The following is a 21,339-nucleotide window of genomic DNA, read 5'->3' as shown; positions in this document are numbered from 1 at the left end:
GTTAAGATGAGCCCGTCCACATTTAATTGCTGAATAACTCCGGAGGACAATCCCTGCATTATTGCCTGGGTTGCTGTATCCTCACCTGTGGAAAAGACCATGGCCATTCATACAAGTGTGGGATCTGATCTGAGTGAGATATTGCCAAGCCACACATATGTGGAGAGGAAGTGCAGCCCTGCCACCTTTCTCCATCCTCAGTCATGCTTTTCATTTTGTTCAGACATTATTTTTCTCAGTGCCTACTGCATTTTTTTCCAGCCACCCCACTGTGTACCTGCCACCACAGACGCTATAGTCTTTGTCTTTCACCTATGTCCTTCACACACATCCCACACAGAATCTAAACACAAAACCAGAAGCCCAGGTGATGTAAAAGTGTGAAGTATTTCTGGTTTTTGCATTCACATTGTGGTGTGTACACATGGATGTCAGCTTGTAGCAGGTTCTTGGGATACGGAAAATGTGTATTGGTAAGTTTTGCAAACAGCTGGGAAAGGGAAAAAGTAATCATGGAATCATAGAATAGTTAGGGTTGGAAAGGACCTTAAGATCGTCTAGTTCCAGCCCCCCTGCCATGGGCAGGGACACCTCACACTAAACCATATCACCCAAGGCCTCGTCCAGCCTGGTCTTGAACACTGCCAGGGATGGAGCATTCATAATGCTAATTATTTGTACCGTTCTGATGCTGGAGGTCACTGGCAGATTGATAACCCATCACACTAGAAACAAACCCCAGAATGCTCATAGCCTAATGGCCTGTCATTGTTTTGTATGAATGTTATATTCCACTTTTCCTAATCCTAATGACAAGTCACCAAATGAGAGGTGTAAAGCTCTGGAAGAGAAGATTTCTAAATGAAAGATCACAACTCCTTCCAGTGCATATGCCCAGTTAATATTCAGAACCCTTGAATCACGCTATGGACAAAATGAGCTTATCTTCGTTTCACCATGAGGCTGTATTTTTACTCAGAAACTTGCAGTGAAGATCTCAATGACAGATTTATACAGCATTTAAAAAAAGAATCTTGGAAGAAGTTTGAACCTTGTTTGCTTAGAATGAAGTAGAATCATTATTGACACTCTGAGATGAACTGTTGAAACAAGTCCAGAGAATGGCCACGAGGATGATCAGGGGACTGGAGCACCTCCCGTATGAAGACAGGCTGAGGAAGTTGGGGCTGTTCAGCCTGGAGAAGAGAAGGCTGCATGGAGATCTCATAGCAGCCTTCCAATATCTGAAGGAGGCCTATAGGGATGCTGGGGAGGGACTCTTCATTAGAGACTGTAGTGAAAGGACAAGGGGTAACCAGTTAAACCTTAAACAGGGGAAGTTTAGATTGGATATAAGAAGGAAATTCTTTCCTGTGAGGATAGTGAGGCACTGGAATGGGTTGCCCAGGGAGGTTGTGAATGCTCCATCCCTGGCAGTGTTCAAGACCAGGTTGGATGAGACCTTGGGTGATATGATTAAGCGTGAGGTGTGCCTGCCCATGGCAATGGGGGTTGGAACTAGATGACCTAAAGGTCCTTTCCAACCCTAACCATTCTATGATTCTAAGGTTCTATGAAAATTGCTCCCCACTTTCCTCCAAAGATTAAACTAAATTAATTATTTTTTTATTTTTTTTTAAGTTTGATATAACTCTATTTTGACCTAAGTTTATTGTAACTACCTTGTATCTGAATCACAGAAGTCTTAGTATTTAATTACCTTAGAACAGGTACTCTTATTCCCAAGATAGAATCATAGGATCGATAGGGTTAGAAAGATCATCTAGTTCCAACCCCCCTGCCGTGGGCAGGGATACCTTACGCTAAACCATATCACCCAAGGCTCTGTCCAACCTGGCCTTGAACACTGCCAGGGATGGAGCATTCACAACCTCCCTGGGCAACCCATTCCAGTGCCTCACCACCCTAACAGGAAAGAATTTCCTTCTTATATCCAACCTAAACTTCCCCTGTTTAAGTTTTAACCCGTTACCCCTTGTCCTATCACTACAGTCCCTAATGAAGAGTCCCTCCTCAGCATCCCTATAGGCCCCCTTCAGGTACTGGAAGGCTGCTCGGAGGTCTCCACGCAGCCTTCTCTTCTCCAGCCTGAACAGCCCCAACTTTCTCAGCCTGTCTTCATACAGGAGGTGCTCCAGCCCCCTGATCATCCTCGTGGCCATTCTCTGGACTTGTTCCAACAGTTCCATGTCCTTTTTATGTTGAGGACACCAGAACTGCACACAATACTCCAGGTGAGGTCTCACAAGAGCAGAGTAGAGGGGCAGGATCACCTCCTTCGACCTGCTGGTCATGCTCCTTTTGATGCAGCCCAGGATACAGTTGGCTTTCTGGGCTGCAAGCGCACACTGCTGGCTCATGTTCATTTTCTCATCAACCAACACCCCCAAGTCCTTCTCCACAGGGCTGCTCTGAATCTCTTCTCTGCCCAACCTGTAGCTGTGCCTTGGATTGCTCCAACCCAGGTATAGGACCTTGCACTTGTCATGGTTAAACCTCATGAGGTTGGCATCAGCCCACCTCACAAGCGTGTCAAGGTCCCTCTGGATGGCATTCCTTCCCTCCAGCGTATCAAATGAACCACACAGCTTGGTGTCATCGGCAAACTTGCTGAGGGCGCACTCAATCCCGCTGTCCATGTCACTGACAAAGATGTTGAACAAGACTGGTCCCAGCACCGATCCCTGAGGGACACCACTCGTTACTGGTCTCCAGCCGGACAATGAGCCATTGACCACAACTCTTTGCATGCGGCCATCCAGCCAGTTCTTTATCCACCGAGTGGTCCATCCATCAAATTGATGTCGCTCCAATTTAGAGACAAGGATGATGGCATGCTTACTTTACCCAGGATGGGCAGAAACCTCTGTATTAGTAAGTTTAGTTTCCTGAAGCTATGGGGTTTATATTTATCTGTAACCCATTCATAAACTCATAAATTTGCAGTTTAAACTCAATCTCACTGCTCAGTACTTTTAAGTTGCTTCCCAAAGCCCTGTTGACGTGGATGTGTAGAGTCAGTTCCTTCTGCTGTTGAAAATGTTTTTTTTCTCCAAAATACCAAGAATGATTTGAGAGATAGTGCTGTCTTACATGCAACTTGTTAAGCCTGAGGCTGGTTTTATAGCAAGAAGAGAAAACACAGTCAAAATGAAGTGAATGAAAGCATATATGTGCACACTGTACTTACAGGTGCAATTAAAGAAGAAATACTCACAAGTTCTGTGAACTGTGACATACCCACACCATCTTCACTTAAAACTTTTACCTTCACGCTTCTTCATGTATCACCATTTGGCTAATTTGTGTGGAGAGAACTGCACTAAAATACATTTACAAGGAGTGAGAAGCCTGTGTACTCTTCCCTAGCAGGGATGTGCAAAATCATAGAAACATAGAATCATAGAATTATTTGGGTTGGAAAGGAGCTTAAGATCATCTAGTTCCAACCCCCCTGCAATGGGCAAGGACACCTCACACTCAACCAAGTTATTCAAGGCCCACGTTATTCATCCTTGAACACTGTCAAGGATAGAGCATTCACAGCTTCCTTGGGCAACCTGTTCCAGTGCCTCAACACTCTCACCGAAAATAATTTCTTCCTTATATCCAACCTAAATCTCCCCTGTTTAAGTGTGAACCCATTACCCCTTCTCCGATCCCTACAGAGCTGTATTATGTAGATTTTTCCTGACTTTGTTTAACCTGCAGATTTCAGTAGACCCTTTTGTTAATACAGCCTGAGTAAGTTTTAACATCTGTAAATGCTTGAGCTGTCTAGGAACCAATTTACTTGGGATTGTTGAGCAAAGTATAAACATCTTGCAGTGACTCAGCTCACAAAACAACCACTGTGTGTGGAGGTGATGCTGCCTGGGAGTAGAAAGCACATTGAGGGTCAAGTATCCCAGCTCTTCCACTGCCCTACCCTGTGATCTTGAGAAAGGGCTCTGTTTTAATGTGCCTGCTTCTCTGCCTATAAAAAGGCATTTTGAGCTAAGTGTTTTGAGAGTAATAGATACTCTCAAAAGCCATCTCAATGCCCAGAGATTCCCTGGAAGGACTGAGCTAATTTGGTATCTAGGATGTAGCAGAGTGAAGCCCTGTTGGTAATATAGTGGTTTGACAACACCAGTAATACTGAGAAAGAAGCACTATTCAGATCTCTGCAGTTTCTTCTACTTGTGACTGGTGAGTTTAGGCTTCAGGCTACAGTGCTATTTCATGAAATGAATAAGGAATGAGTGTGTTGAGCTATGACCTGAACTCCCTCACACATTTGGGCAATGATATTTGCTGCCAAGTGTGAATCATGGTACCACGTACCATGGTGCCACACACCATGACGAATCATGTCATCAGTGACAAAACAGCACAACGATACTTTGTGGAGATGAGGCACTATGGACCTGCATTTCAGGAATGTTGTCCGCTTACACTGCTAGCCCAGTCCTGAAGAGCTGCACCTGTTTGACTCCCTTGGTTAAATCCAGAGGCACTGGTTGGAACCAGTGGCTGTGGGCAGGCTGACTTCTGAGGAGCCCCACAATACCTCTCCAGCACCAGCAACCTCCCACCAAAGGGGATGCAAACAAATGCGATGCTTCTAGTCTCAACACTTGCATTTATCTGAAATAATTAGCTGAAGGGAAAATAAAATGCCTTCTATACTTGCAAAGCTGGGAGGAAAGGAAGTGCATCTAAGATTGCTCCAAATGAAGCAGTGAGGCTCAGAGGAACCAGAGACCTCTGCTTGTATGCTGCATTCCTTACTCCTGAGACAAGTTTATGAAGGAATGGAGTGTCTTTAATCATTTAATTTGGTTAATTTAAAACTACATATGCATAATTTATTTACAGAGAGGTAAAACCCTCTAATTCCCGCATTTATTATTGTAACACACAGTATTAGAGTGTTTGTTTTTTTTTACTATTGCAATCTGCACACTGTCTGAGAGAGTTAGTGTTGAATCATGCCTGAATGAGCGTGTTTGAGGGGCTTTGAGACTCCAATCCATACCATCCTCCATAAATTATGCACATAACTTTCCAAAGGCGTTGCAGATATTATAATACAAATTAATTTACAGGGCTTTTATTCCCAGCCATTGTTTTATGCCCCTTATCTTAAAGAGAAAAAAAAATAAAGACTCCTATTTCCCACTCCACACTGTAAGGGGGATTTGGTATTGGTGACACTGCAATAGTGCTTCATGTTGAAGGTGCATTTAGCTCATTCACAGCAAAACCCAGGGAACCTGTCTTGTTGAAACTATCTCCAAATACTATTTATGCAATCTATTCATGTAAGTGGGACACCTTTTCTAATTCTAGCTCATGGGAATTTAATTGCCAAGTTTGAGCCTTTGTCAGGATATCTATCACTTTTCAAGGACTTTATGGATGGATAAAGAATTCAGTGAGGTCCAGATCTTTTACAAGACTTGACAACTAATTCTGACCTTCTCGATGTGTAAAACGTGAGCCCTGGAAGACCTGGCTCAGGCAAAGAGAGAGAATTGATTCCAGAGCTGCTCATTCCCAGGTAGCTTTAAATTATGTTCCAGCCTGACCCAGAAGGTTTCTCCAATGTAAGTATCAGCCCACTCACCTTTAGATAGCTGAATTTTCCCTCAGTCTTTTTCTGACCCAGGCTGTACTTTGAACATCCAGCTTCACTGAAGGCATTGTGTGTCCACCATAATGCCTCTTCACTAATTCACAGTCCCCTGGTATGTACGAAAGCTTAAATTATTTCCTACAGTGTGCATTAGCTTGTACATGTCTATGCTGAATTTCATCTTCCATCATGCTGTCTGGTCATGTCTTGCTGGAACACATCGTAGCTCCCCATAGTCTTGAGTAACCTAAAAAATTCTGTGTCATTCGGACATTTTGCTAATTCACTATTTACATACCTACTCCCAGGTCACTAAGAAACATCTCTTGCTACAAACTTTGGGCTGGCAGGCATAAATTCTTGATGTGTATTGAGGCCACAAGCCAATTCAGGGCTATTTTTTAGTTTGATTTATTTGAAGTAGCTTTTAATGGCTTATTAGTAGCTGTTGAAGGCAATGAAATCTGCAGTAGCATTACAGGTTTTGCTTTCTATAGCTGGGCTTGCCACTGAAGACAGCAGGGCTCACATTGTGCTCCCCAGTACCAGAAGATAGCTCTTTCCTAAATTTGTGTGGGATGTGAGCCTCTTCCTTTCACTGTATTTTTCCTGTGCGGGGAGGATAGCAACTCCCAAAGGCTGCAACAGCTAGCTGTGGTGCAGAAGTATGTGTCTCTATTCTAGGAAACTGGGTTGACCTATTCCCCTGCCTGTGCCGTGGGGGTTGACATAAGAGAAGGAAACAGGGGCTGACAGGCAGACAAGAGCATGCAGTGGGATAGGGAGGCATGTGGGGCAGTCCTGGCTGTTGTTGAGCCTCCCACTAAGGTTATCTCCCCTATCCCTGCTTGTGCCATGAGGCAGTTACTGACTTGCCTCTCGGAATAGCTCCCTGTCTGCTGTCCCTGGAAACGCTGAAGGCAATATGGTCATATGGCTCTTCTTCCCAAAGATGAGATCCTTAGGACTGGTGGACTATGTTGAGCACAGCAAGTGCACTGTCTAACAGTGTTCTTTGGGAAGAAAGCATGACATGGCCTCATCCTTTTACTGCAGGATGCACCTCAATAGATTAATCCACCTGTCTCCTCACCTACCGCTGTAGAAATATTGTATTTTACTACATAAATACCCTCAATTTCTCCCTAACATGCTGTCAATACTCCTAAGTGACAAAGAGGGAGGTGCTGTGGGGTACTGGTTACTTTGGATGGAAAGGAGGGGATCTGGGCAATGTAGGGGAAGCAGGAGGTAAGGTCAGATTTTGGAATTTTAAGTAGAATTTACAGAAGAGGAATCTCATTTTTCTCTGTCCCGTGCACACAATCTCACATGATCTAAAACAGTTGGGGGTCATGAGCATTCCTGGCAAAGCCAGCACCACACTGAAAAGGTTACCACCAGTTTGTGCTGGGATGTCCAACAGCAGCAAAGGGAAGCAAGAGCTGAACACTTAAACAGAGAATTGTTGGCACAACGATGATGCTTTGTGGACAACATTAGGATGGTATCCATTTCTCACTGGTATTTGTTGTTCTAGGATATATGCAGGCTTCAGTGTATGAGACTGATTTGGCTTATGGTTAGCAACACTTAGAAGGTTATCTCTGCAATCAGAAGAAAAGAGACTTTTAATTACAAGCACAGTAAGACTATCAAGCTGGGGCAAACCCTATGTTTAATCCTGTGCTACTGATCTGGGGTTTTACCTGGTTCAGATTCTTGTCTTTGGCTGTTCCCTCATCAAATCACTTCCTGTGCTGGATGTTTCTGGTGGAATCATTTTGCAATAAAATGGAGAGCAGAGAAATATTTGACTCTCAGGCTGAGCACACTTGGGAAAATACTGCTCTGCACGCAGCCCCCATCTGAACATAGAAGAAGGCCACAGAGCTGCACAGGTACCTTCACAAACCATCACTCGTTCACACTGTGGCAAGGGGCTGGCATTCCCTCAGCCACCAGCTCAGGCCGCTGGTCCTGCTGTGGAAGCAGGCAGCATAAAGCCCCGCCATGCTGTCCCAGCATCCCACCATGTTAAGACAAAATGAAAGTCTGTGATTCCAGCTTGTCAACACCAGCATATGGAGCAATGCTTGTTCGAGCTTCTCCCTTTGGTGTTCAACCTTTTGCATGTGGGCTACATTGATTAAGAGAGCTTTGGCAGTGAGCTAATGAGCAGCGTTACCTCTGGGTGGGGGCTGCGCTGCAGGTGCTGTGATCATGCTCAGTCACCTGGTTCCCAGCCTGGAGGGCTGCCTTAGATTACATCTCCCGTGTCATCCTGCACCTCATCACCCTTTCCACCCTCCTCCTAGTCCTCCAACCTTTCCTCCCACCTTTGGCCACTCTCCTGCTGCCTCTCTGCCCCTCCAGCCATCCCCACTCCCCTGTCTGCATTCTTCTCCATCTGCCCTGTTTGCCTCCCATCACAGCATCTGACAGACCCTGCCTTTCTGCAGAGAGACCAGGGCAGTCACCTACAGCTCTCCACAGGGCGCTGAGTCCCAGGGGGCAGCAAGACCCTTTTCCCTCCTGCTGTATTTGAGGTGCCTTGTAACTCCCCGGGGCCTCCATAAACAATGGAGCCGGCTCAGGGATCTTGTTTACAGGCTGGGGAAGTAGGGTAGGCAGGCTGGGGGTTGCCTTGTTAAAAAGGGTTCGACTTTGGGGTCTGCAACTAAGCAGAGAGGCAGTGGGAAGGAAGAAGAGGCAGGAACGCTGAGGAGCAGGGTGTGCTCGAGGCTATTTGGAAGCTGTGGTTTCAGGTGTGAGCTCAACCATAAAGTAAAACTGCCTCCAGCACTGCCCTGTCAGGGCATGGAAATGTGGCCATCCCCAGCTCAGGGGTCACATAAAGTCCGTCTCCTTCCCATGGTGCCCGGACAGGCCTGCCCTTACGTGCTTTGCAGAGGGTTGCGAGCCCTGGAGGGTGCAGGGCCACCGGGCCGTGAGATCCCACCATGCAGGAGCTCTATCCAGCCCCTCTGCCCCGCAGAGCTGGTGGGACTGGGCCAGCTCGGCTTCCCCAGGCCTGGCCAAGCAGCCCGACATGGGGGGTGTTTGCATGTCGCTGGGGCTTTCACAGCACTTGGGTTTTGTTAGAGGAGGAGGAGTTTCTCCCTTGACATTTTCACAGCTCCGGAAGGAACAGGAGGGATTGATGACTCTGAGCACAGCGAAGACAAAGAGGTGATCCTGCCCTACCAGGCTTTGATAAACCCAGGCAGCCAGCCACCACTTGTTCTTACAATCCCTCACTCCCACATATGCACAAGAAATACTATTATGGGGCCTTTTCAACATTAATGCATGCTTATTAACTGATGTGCCTTTGTTTTTGCTTAAAAACCTTGTTTTTAAACCTCTCCTTAAAACTCGCCATATAGATGCACACACATACTTATTTTTCTGTCAAAGAAATCAGATCTGTAGCATTTGAAGGGAAAAGTAAAGGACCATTTTAAGCTAAATAATTTTTTTTTCTTTGTACTGTTTTCTGTCGCCAGATAACTCTTCTGCTGTTAATTTTGCAGACATTGTGCTCAGTTTCAGCAGCCTTCACAGGTCTCTTGAGGTGTGTTTGGGCAAGTTTTTTGCTACCAAAACCCTCTTCATTTTTTTCTCAGAATCACAATGTTTGCACCTCGCAAAACTGACACTGGTACTGAGGCACAGATTTGTAAAGGTATTTTGGCATCTCCCTCACAGCAAGTCAGACTCAAGAGATTTAGCTTTTCCAGTATGATAGTTTGCTCTTTTATTGGGTGGATTTTCCTTCTGTTGGAGGAATGGCAAACCTGAATTGACTTCTCTGAGAGCAAAATCACAGGAGCATAAGGCAAAATCATAGAATCATAGAATCGTTAGGGTTGGAAAGGACCTTAAGATCATCTAGTTCCAGCCATGGCAGGGACACCTTATGTTAAATCATATCACCTCTTGCAGATGCCCAACAGGGAAAACAGGCACTTTAACCCATTTTCTCCCCTCAAACTCCCAGGTAAAGCAACTGCATCAGAATATGAGAACACACTTTGCATTCAGTGGGATACCTACCCGGCTGGATGCAGCAATATGCAGATGGGTTAACAGGACTTAACGGTTCCCAACACCTGAGTGCTTTTCCAGCACTAACTCAGTAATTACACAACATAGACAGGCTTACATTTTTGCAATTGCTTATGCATTTCACTGTAACTTTGCAAAATGATCAAATGATTGAGATCTAGAGAGTTCATGCTCTCTGTTCTGTCTTCAGACTGTTGCATGACACTATTGTACAGTTTAGACTCTTAGTGAAACTAATTCTTTTTGCTGCTGTCCTGCCTAGAGAGGTATGGAGAACAGGACCCTGTTGTGCTAATCTCTGGATAAGCTTATAATGAGAGTCCCCATACTGACAAATCCATTATATAAATGGAAAAAGAGACCCAGAGAGAGCAGGGACACAAAAGGGAGCGAACAATACAGGAGCTGCGAATATCAGGTCAGTGAGGCTCTCAGCTTCAGAGTGTCCTGCTCTCACTTGAGGCCACCTGAATAGTTTTCACAGGGGTGGGAGTCTCTTGGATGCCCAAACCACAGCTGAGACTGGAACTCAGCATCTCTCTGTATTCAAAGGGAATATCAGGCCTGAGATGCTCTGCTTGCTATGTCCTGTAGGATGCTGCATCATTTGTGCCAAGCACTTCCGTGAGGGAATCTGAAACATAATTCCCAAACACCCACCAAACCGCAGCAAAATGCTGAAGTGTAATTCAAATGGAGGTATTCTGATGTGGTCAGTTAACCCCCTGCTACCTCAAACCCTGATATCTCTGTATAAATGAAAAAAAAGATAATAGTGCTGGATTGTTGTGAGGAAAGCAGTGATACCATGAGACAGTTTTTTATTAATTATTTACTGGGCGCTGTGCTCACAGCTAGGTTTAGCTTTTGCTCTGCTCTAGGTCATCACAAGTATGTACCCCATGCCCTCACTCAAAGTATTAAGCAGCCATACCAAAGACAGGATCTTTGCATGACTGCCTCTAGATCCCAACACATACCCATGTAGCCCCTATAATGGACAAGCACATATATTATTAAGCAGCAGAAAGCACTCGTACAAGGCTGAAGGCACACATGACTTATTTACACTGACCTAAAATAGCAGCACTTTAAGTGATACAAACACAGAAGACTTTTAAAGTGCTCCCTGGAGATTTGTGAATACAGGAGAACCCTTTAGCTAATCCTGAAACATTGTTTTCTTAAAAAGTCGGCTCATTTTCTTTTATGCTCCTGCCATTACTTTCCTTACCTAGAAGGATCTTCCTTCATTTTTCCCTATATATTGGATTATTAGCAGCTCAGTTAACAACAACCCTCCTACTTTTGTTGGCAGATGCAGTCTTTCAGAACTGACAGTTCCTAAGAGTTTAGGAATACTCTCCCGCAGGCTTGTAGGGTGGAGAATTCATGGGGTTTTCCCTCCTTTTGACTGGGTTTCCTGATGGAAAGTGGCTTTAAATGGCCCTGCTTCAGCTATGCCCACTGGCGAGGCTTGGCAAAGGTTGTCCCCACTGCCACTCAGTGTCTGTTTGGGGACACGGTCTGGATGCCTGATGTCCCTTGGGAAGTGTGTGCCTAGATGAGAAGGGAGGTCACTGCCAGGGTGGCTGGGGAAGGCTCCTGGGGGTATGCCAGGAGCATGGGGTGAGAAGCAAGAGCCAGTAAAACATTAAAATGTATGTGTGTGCATGTGGGGGGGGGACCTTAAAGATTATTTAACAACAAAAAAAAAAATTGCAATGTCTGACTTATATGAAATTTAATTTAATTTATTTTTACACCAGCAGCTGTCAGTTCAAAGAACAAAAACAAAGTAGCCATCTGTGCTTAATTTCATAAATCTACTGTAGATTGTCACATGATAGTGGAACTTGGACAAAAACTTGTCATGTGATTGGGTCCAGTCCCTTTAAAGTCACGCTTTCATACATAGTCTGATTTAGATGCAGCTATAGGCATGAGGCCCGACTAAGCAGTCAGCAACCTGTCATAAATAGAGCGGGGTCAGTCTGACAAAAATCCCCATTTCCAGGGCTTCCAACATCTTCCCCTCTTTTTGTGGCAAAAGTGGGGTTTGTGTTTGTTTTGGTTTTATTTCTTATTATGTTTCCAGCATTTGAACAAAACCATGATCCTATTTGACAATAGCGAGACCTGTAACGTGAAATAACTCCCCTTCCATGAGGCCTAAAATGATATGGAGAAAACAGGGTGCCAGGAAGGACTGAGGGTGGTTGCAGAGGCAAGCAGTCTCACCTCATCAGAAACCCTTCCCTGGCTCTTCAGCTGGAAGGAAAAGATTTTTCTTTAAACCTCTGCAGATCACAGGTGAACCAGAGAAATGTAAAGAAATGACTTTTTTTTTAGCCATTCAAGAAGCAGGGCTAATATGGAAAGTCAGAGTGTGTTAACTCTCCAAATTCATTACTAAGAAAGTGCAAGGGAGAGAGATCAGAGGGGGTGTAATTAAAATACAGATCAAAAAGTCGCATTTTTCAATTCGCCATGTGAAAAAAAAATAACAATCAGCTTGTCATATTCTCATTAAATACCAGATGGTTGAGCATGAGTAATAGATCTCTGGCTGACAGAAATCTGCAAACTCTTTTCTTTGGAGAGTTTTTAACTTAAGCAATCCGACCATATCGAATAGTCAATAATGCTCTCAAGGTGAATGTATTTGTTTAGTATTTGCGTGCATGTATTTGTCTGTGCGTGCCAGAGTGTACGTGCGTGTGGGGTGGAAACGAGCAGAGCCTCAGAGAAAGTAGAATTAATTCTTAGGTAATTTTAGCTGCCTAATGCCTATAGTCTTTACTCTCACACTCACTGCTCAAGAGTTTCCTGAGGTTTTAATGCTTTCCACCTTCTCAGGAATAATTAAGTGATGACCACACCTATGCTGAAAGGAAAAGGCCACAGCTCTTTTATCTAGTGCAGCTACATAACCATAAATCAGGTTGTTGCTCTGGTGTGGAGCCCCACAGATCAATCGCTTTCTCGCAGCATTGCCATACCCTCCAGCGGGGAGAGCAGGCAGCTGCCAGCAGCTGCCTTTACTGGGGGCAGCTTGCCCCCAAGATAACTCCAGCAGAGGTTTCACTGTGGTCGTGTTATTTCTCTGGTTTGCTGTTATTAGTGCTGTATTACAGTAACACCAATGGGATCTGGCTGTAGACTGCAACTGAGATGATACAAACACAGAATTAACAATATGTTTCTTTTCTTCCCCATATAACTTGCTCTCTCAGCGTGCAACACGAGGTAGCGCTTGGACATGATCAGGTGGGGAAATTCAGACCTAGCTGTATCAGAGGGTGCTCATGGAGACAGCACTGGCAGCATCAGCATTGCTGGTCTCCTGGAGCCAAACCTTTAAGTAGCTGGGTGCCTGTCTTGATCCCAAGTACAAAGACATATACAGTCGCTACCTGATTGGATTTTAGCCATTTGCGAGGCTTGATATCAGCACAGCCAAATGACTGGGAGCCCTGAGAGGCCGATGTAATAAATGAAATGTTTAAGCCTGCCAGCAACATGAGGAATTTCAAAGAACTTCTGCATGTGTGCAGAGGCAGCAGCCATCTTCCTCTTGCCTGCTCCGGCCTGTTGCGGAAGCGAACCCGCGCTGATCTCTCTTGGAGACCTTGCATTTAAATTCCAGCCCACCTTCTTACTGCTGTTTTCCCTTAATCTAAAATAAGTCGTTTTGAATGAAAGTAGATGATCTGGTCCTTGTATATGGAAAAACAGCAATTACTGGCAAAGAACAGCAGTCTTTGCGGTAGGAGTGTGGTAGCTTTATTCTCCTACAAGTTTGGGCTGGACTGCTACTTAGAGTAATATACGTTAATGCCAGAAAAGAGCTTGTGAGGTTTTTCAGCTTAGACTTTTTGCCAGCAAGGGATTTTTCCCTACAGGATATTGTAACCAAGCTTTAATTAAAAAAATTAGAAGGCATTAAGGCAGCCCACAGTAATAGCCTCCTTTGGTGTACCTCACATTACCAACCACCTTGTTAGTCTCAGGCCTTCCTCTTCAACCTGCTGACACATCTGTGTTCTTGGCAGATCCAGATCTCGCAACACTGTGTAGTTCAGGGATACCTGGAAGTGGTATAGCTACATTAGCACAATAAATTAGCATAGGTAGAGCACCATGCTAATAAATCTGGATTACTTCTCGTCCTCAAGCTAGTTCTTTTAGAGCTAACTCACTTAAGCACTATAGTGTGGAGCGCTGATGTACCCACATGCTATCCTAGTCTTTGGGAATGACACTGGTATTATGGGGAGCTCAGAAAATCCATGGGTGGTGGAAATAGTGAAAGTGGAAAAGCTGAAAAGCTTGAGCTATCCCTATTCAAGACTTTCAGTTGGTCAGAATAGTGGTGTTTTCTTTTCCTATGACAAAGCTCCTAGGATGAAGTCTTGGCACCACTGAGATCTATAGAAGTTTTACCACCAGCTACAGCAGTTATAAAATTTTATCCCTTGTTAATTTTTCCAAAGTGTTTTTTTCTGATGGTAATAGGCTAATTCTCAAACTGTTGATTTCTTCTTAAATTCCATAAGGTTTGCCAGTTTCACAACATTTTCCTTATGTGCTTTTCATGGTTTTAGCTAATACCAACATACATTACTGCCTGAATCACCTTTTTTGGAGTTGCCATCTTATCACACCAGCCTCACTTTTCAGCTGTGACTTTTTCAGGAGTTAAACCCCCACCTCCCCTTTTTCTCTTGGCTTGACAGGACTGTCAGAGGCACATGTAAGCACTTGCTTTCTTGATCCTGGGCTTTAATGATTAGCTTAAGAAGTCTCATATGCTCCTGTCATGCCTATTGCTACCTCTGTCAACTTTCTTTTTAACACAGCAGACTTCGATCACACCTAGAGACAAAGTCTGCAGCAACTGCTCTCAAAGGAAAAAGAAAGAAAGACAGATCTTCTGCTCATGAAGATTGACTAATTAATGCTAACAAATTCACCTGGAATTTGTTTTCATGTCGAAACTCTTGAGTCATGTTTTCACTGTTGAGTCTGTGCTTCTCTAATCTGGTGGGATTTACTGAGGGTAAAGTAACATGATCTTCAGTTGGCCATGATTTCTGGCAGCTGCTAGACTGTTTGGCTTCTCTTTGAGACCTGTGCACGTTTTAACAGACCATGTCCTTCCTGCCTTCTGTCTACAGGTAAGGTGGCTTTGGAGAACTGCTGATGAGCCTCTTTCGGCAGTTTGCCTACACTGCCTTCATTAGGATGACACATCCAGCCACCAATTCTTCAACAGACACCTAAAAGGCACAAACTGTGAGGAAGTTTCCCTGTGGATATAGCCCATCTGACATCTGTTTCATCTTTCAGGACCTCAAGAGCAAGGTCAGAGTCTTGGGTAGAGCTGCTATTTGCAGCGCCTGTCATCAGAACAAAGGAAGTCTTTAAGCTGGTTTTACAACCTTATCAAAGCTCTGTGGGTGAGGCAGGAGAGAACAAACTAGTTTTCAGGACCACAGAGGTATACAGATCTGAGGGTAAGCATATATATGTATAGGTGTCTGATGAGTCGTCTGATATACCTGATTAGTGAGAAAGGATGCTTTTGAGGTTAAGACACTGGATAGGATTCAGGAAATCTGGATTTGGTTCCCAGCCCCACCATAGATTGCCTGTGGCATCTTGAATAAGTCAGTTTGCTTGTATCTCAGCTCTCTGCTCAAAAAGGGGGCACAGGGCTTTCTAGCTTCTAGTTTTCTTTTAGACAGACATAGGCAAATGCACTGATACCCCCTAAATCACGTGGGTCCTCATCTTGCTGTAGATCTCCTGATACCATCAGCATGTGAATCACAATGCCCAAGGGAAGACAGCAATGTATATTTAATACATGTATGTGCAAATGATAAACGGTTCCAGAAGTATCAGTGAAGTATCAGAAGTTGGCCACTTTAGAGAACACTAACAGTCTTACTGGCATCTGTCTCTGGCAGTCTCAAACTGTCAACCAAAATTTCAATCAAATCAGGACTGTTTTATTTCATGGTTCACTGAGCAGCTAAGTATTTAAACACCTCCATTTTCTTTCCTTCATGCCAGTGCATATGCAGGTCCTGGCTGTAAGAGTAACAGAACTGAAACAAAACCAGGGCAAGACAAAGCTACCTGGAAAACATGAAGCCAGTGGCCAGCAACACTGTTTCTCTTTGTTTGTTGGCCTTCGTTAGAAGGGCCTAAGGAGATGACAGTCACTGAACATCAAAGAATTTCAGTGTGATAATTGGTCCATCATACTGTTAGATTCAAATTTTTTCCTTGCTGGTTGGATTCCAAATACAGCCAGCTCTGGTCACTCGAGCCTCCACACTCTAAAGTAACCAAAAAGAAAGAGAATTGTTATTATTATTTGCAATAGCAGTAACATCAATGAGTGAAAATCTCCAGGGATGTCCCATTATGTGCTTTTTCTGGCTGATTCAGTGGTCTTTCTATCTTTTTAAACCCTTCTAGGATAGTAGTCGGAGATCCTGCTTTGAGGTTCTAGCTTGCAATGTCCCACTTTAAGGCTGTTGTATGGCACTCTCTCTCGAGTCTTTTCTTGGCAAACTCTTGTAGCAGCAGGCTTTGTAGGCAGACTTCTTTCATTACGTAACCTTTTCCTCTTGATAGGGCATCTGTAGTACCGGAGGGAGGAGGAGGCCTGATGCAGACAGGTTTCATCCTCCCACCCTGTTTTCATGTCCATGTATTTTCTCCTCTTTAAGAGGACTCTAATGCTTCCCCTTGCTACTGAAAGTAGGTGGAGGAACAGTCAGTCTTTCCTATCCCTGGCAAAATGCTTCTTCTGCTCTGTTACTTATTGTGGTGCTAGGAGCACAAGCACTCTTGTGATCACTCCTGTTGCAGTGATCCAGGAGAGGAGCAGTGCTCCAGCTAGATTTCCTGGGCAGATATGTGACCCATCAGACATCCACTGGGAGCATCAATAGTTAACAGCCACCTTTGAAAGTGGAGTACATTGGACTGAGCCAGGAGTTAGTTGTACAAAGGGTATTTATGCCCTAGTGTTCAAGTGTCACCAAGATTGCTTTGCTCAAAACTGCTTCAAAGGGGATCATTGGAGTGGATTGCTTGAGGAGGTCATGGAGTATCTATCCCCAGAGATTTTAAGCAACGTGAGTGCCTATGAGGGATTCTTCATGTACAGCTGATACTACAGTGGTGCAGGAAAGCACATGGGATCACCTCCTGGCATGCTCTGAACATGCCTAGTGGAGTGGGAAACGCCTTAAAGTCTTCTGGAAACCAGGCCTTTCATCCTAGACATCTGGGCCCATCTCCTCAGGAATAGTGATTTAAACTTGAATCTCTCACATCCTGGGGGAATATCCTCATCCTCTGGCCTTACAAAGAAAGGTGTAAGAATCAGGTTTTGTTTATCATTGAATGCAGGTATTTAATTAGCTATGGCAAAGTACACCAGATTCAGCAAGAGGGTATTAAGAAAGTCCTGTTCCCAAATACCTGAGAAGGTGGTGGTGAGGCCACTCTCCTCAGTGGGAGACCAAGGTTCAAACCTGCTTTCTAATCAGGTGTGTGGGTGAGGAGAGAGGAGGAAGACTTGAAAGCAGATTTCCTACCTCTTATGTGGCTAAGGAAAAAACATGGGGGAGATAACTGTTAGTTGTTTTTCAGTATTTTCTGATCTCCAGGGGAGGATTTACAGCCAAGACTCCCAAAGGAGATAGATGCCACCTTCTCTCCCACCAGTAGCTATGTAACTGCCTCTGCTTAATTGCCTCACCACTAAATACTTTACACCACAAGGCCTCTTGTAGACATTTCTTGCTGCCAGCTTGGTCAGCTTCTGTTTTCTCATCTCCAGCTTCTCTAATCCCATCCTGAGGTATCAGATTTACTCTGTCCCCCGTGCCACACCTGGCACACTGGGATGCCTGTGTCTCTAACCCAGGGCTGAGGATTCCAGTATGCACAGGGGTAGATGGAAGTTAGGTATTACAACAGTGTGGTTTTTCTCTTTTGGTGTGAAATTTTCTTTTACCTCAACTATGAACATGTTGAACAGTGAGGAAAGAAGTACTTCTGGCTAACGCATGCACACGCAATTAATCAAGCCTTGTGATCCTATGACACAGAGCTCTTTGTCTCAGATCTTCTGTAAGGAGTTCCCTCTGGCTGAAAATATATGCTTAAGGCCTTTGTGCTGTTAAACTCAGCCTACTTTATACTTTCTGGCATGTGTGTGGGACTTGAAGGGAGCTGTTTAGAGATAATGCTTGTATTCCGACTGGTACATGACTCTGGGTTTATAGATCAATAAGTATTTCAGTTACCAGCCAGGGAAAGATAAATATATTTGTAGACATTTTTTCTTCTTAATGAACAAGTTGGGTTTGTATGGGATGTTTCTTAAATTCTTTGCTTCATCATGGAAATTTATATTTTCCCTTCTTACACTTAAATTGCATTTACTTCAGTGGAAAATATCTCCATTCCCACACATTTTAACCTCCATACTCTCTTTCCTATGAGAAAAAGTAGAAGTGGAGTAAAGCAATGAAAATTAACAGGGTTGGCTTGGGTTTTTAGACCTACAACTCTCTAACACCTGAGCCTGCTTGACAAATGGAATTAGTCACATTTTTTTAGCATTTTGTTTCGTGTTTTTACCACTCTGGTCACTTTTTCTCTAGCTCTAGCATTTCAGGAAGAAGAAAGAGGAGGAGGAAAGCATTAGTCTTTGTTTCAGGACAGAGTACTGCTTTTCCCTTAGCCAAGACAAAGATTATAGCAGCATGCTCCTGTCACAGATTGCCCTATAAATACCCCAGACCCACCCCTTGCTAGCCTCACTGAGGTCTTAAAACTCTCCCCCTTCCAAAGGAGAGAAGGTAATTTTCATTGACGATGTGACATGTGGCATAGTTCACAGTGGCGCTCCCCACATGCACATGTCCCTAGTCCTGGCACACACAGTATCATATGTGTGCATTTCCTATTTTTACTTGCATCATGAGATCAGGTTTTCCACCTCTTATCAAAGGTAGTCCACAAGTCTCGTGGTCTTCCAACTGGCGTGGCACCATTTTGTGTGCTGTTGCGCTGTGGCTGTATATTAGCCTCCAACTAACCTTTTAAGTGACATATTTCTGCACTCTTTCTTGGATCCAGTAGCTGGTGTTCGGTAGCTCACCAGAGCTTCACTTCTTGGGTTCCTGTTCTGCAGGTCTTCAGGTTAACCTTTCTAGTTTTAATCAAAAAAGATGATGTCAACAGGAATCATGTTGTAGGTTTTCCCGGTGCTGACTGTAACCTTTATTGTTGGTTAATTGACTAAAGTGCTAAAAGTCTATTTCAGAATTTCTATTTCATCAAAATGTCTCCTTTGTTGAAGTATCAATTAGCAGTCTTGGTTCAAAGGTTTATTTCTCTCACATGCAGCCATTTTTTCTGTAATAATTGTCTAGATTCTGACATTAAATACTGTAATTTCTCCTGCTATGTTTAAAACCACTTCCAAGGGCTTCTAAGTTTTATTTCCTTCCCATTTTCTACAGAAATAGCTGGAGTTTGTTCATGCTTGGGGAGATTAATAAAACTATATAGTAGATTGTGAAATTCACCTCAAACCAAAATACAATGAGCTCCATTCTCAGACCTCCTGCAGGCTCCATTTCTTTAATTAAATATATGCCAAGTTTCCTCTCCATGAAGTAAATACATAAAACTGCATATTTGAGGGCAATTATAAGCTAGTGTATTTTGACATTTCTTCACTGCAAATTTTTTAACCTTTATTAAGGGAATTCTGGTTAAACGGATTTCTACTTGAGATATATATAGCAAAAAAGCTTAAAGCCTGTGTGAAATTATGGACAAACGAAAGCGAAATCCTAGGAAATGTGAGTAAATGAAACCCTGATTTTTGTCTTACCAAAGGTTGTGCCTAGCAGAGACTCATCATTAGCAAGCTCTTGTACTGAAGCCAGGGGAAGGTGTTTGCACTGGGGAAACGTCACCTTTCTCCATTTATAGTCTGGCTTTGCTGGTACAGAGCAAGACCTGTTCCCAAATGTTATTGCAGAGGGGCCATAGGGAAAGCAAGGAGATAGGGCTTGTTGCGAATGGGGAAAATACTGAATGTATGACCCTATTTAGCCAAGACAAAAGCTCTCTGCTCCTGCTCTGTTTTGTTTTAAATGGGAGGAAGACATTAGTTGGCTTTTTGGTTAATCTTCTTTATGTCAGAAGTTTTGACAGTGGGTAACTGAGAGCGTGAGATGTGGGTGTGAGGGTGAGCATGGCAGGATGGACTGGAAATAGGAGCTCTGAGTGGGGAAATAATGCTTGAAAGTCGTTTGCAGCTGTGCTGGCACTAATGGGGAGGACAGGGGGAAATTCCAAGGGTGTATGGTCCTTCTGCCCCCAGGGGTAGGGAGCTGATGTCCTGCCAATGGCCACACTGTTAGTGGAATGGCCAAGGCAGAGCTAGGTGCTGCATAAGAGCTACTGAAGTCCTGAGGTGCACCCAGGTTCCCACTCCTGGGGGACACCAGAGTCCTACTGGTCCTTGCATCTTTATCTCAGACTATCAAACCTGCTTGATCTTTTCCCAAAACTACTCTGGATGTCAGGGAAAAGGGATAGGAAACTTTTCTGAGGAGGCCACAAGAGGGGTTAAAGCAGAGGACATAGGTGGGGCTCTGATTCAGATGTGGCCTGGAGCAGTTGGAGCTCCAGCAGACACTGCTGCAGACACTGGCGTGTAGGTACATTAATATGGGAAACCCCTGTGATATGGGAAACATCCTGGCAAAGAAGCCACAACTCCTGCTTGAGCCAGGAGACAGCCGTATGCCCATAGTTTGGCTATCATTTTGAGCGAACACAGCAGTTTTTGGAAGCTGCTGGAGGCTAGTGGTTCTTTGCAAACTATCCACATGGTTCTGCCTTCGATATAACCTTGAACTTTAAACTGTCCTAGAAACACAGACCAACACACACTGCACTTTATGTACTAATAAACCCAAGCCTGTTCAAACCTGCTTACTTGACAGCAGGCTACTAGATGAAAGCAGGGTTGGTTCACTTATCATCCAGAAATAGAGCTCCAGAAGATTTTTCTTACACAGCATAGAAGTTTCCAACTTTCTTCTTTTTTTCAGTGGTAATCATTCTACCATGGGAACGAAAGACAGCAGGATAAAGCTCAAACTTGCCATTCTTAGCTGGTCAAAACAGAAGTTCTGTCTCCATAACTCCAACTTTCCCTTCAAATACATGTGTTGAAACTTTGCCATGGCTATTTTTCTGCCTTCTAAGAAAAAACATTAGATGATCCATCTATAAGAGGATCTCTGACATCAATTGGTAATGGATACTGCACACTAAAAACATTCATTTTGAACAGCTCCTGCCCTGCACAAACCCTAAGCCTGTTTGGCCTGACCTTCTGTGGCTTTTCTTGCCTGCAAAATAACTTATGCAATTTTTAGCATTCCTGCAACCATAACATCTGGGCCTCATTGTTCTATACCTCTGAAAAAGGGGGGGGGGGGGGGGGGGCAATGACAAACATACTTTGCATTCACATCCTCTTTCACCTGTTTCTCTACACGTTTTGA

The 21,339-nt window shown here is 44.1% G+C and overlaps 1 long non-coding RNA gene across 2 annotated transcripts; it reads left to right on the top strand.

The window, feature by feature from the left end:
• Positions 1–7,970: 7,970 nt before the first annotated feature.
• On the top strand, positions 7,971–21,010 carry LOC133274796 (uncharacterized). Of its 2 annotated transcripts, none has more exons than XR_009745273.1 (4): positions 7,971–8,190; positions 9,977–10,130; positions 14,893–15,079; positions 20,881–21,010. It is a non-coding gene; the product is annotated as an uncharacterized LOC133274796 (long non-coding RNA). The 2 variants fall into 2 exon arrangements; XR_009745274.1 differs by lacking the exon at positions 7,971–8,190 and adding an exon at positions 8,702–8,833.
• Positions 21,011–21,339: the final 329 nt, after the last annotated feature.

The sequence above is a fragment of the Pezoporus flaviventris genome, unplaced genomic scaffold (genome assembly GCF_033815535.1).
Source record: "Pezoporus flaviventris isolate CSIRO_AGI_PZ_B2104156 unplaced genomic scaffold, CSIRO_AGI_Pfla_v1 ptg000036l, whole genome shotgun sequence".
NCBI lineage: Eukaryota > Metazoa > Chordata > Aves > Psittaciformes > Psittacidae > Pezoporus > Pezoporus flaviventris.
This window is presented reverse-complemented; position numbering and strand designations above follow the sequence as displayed.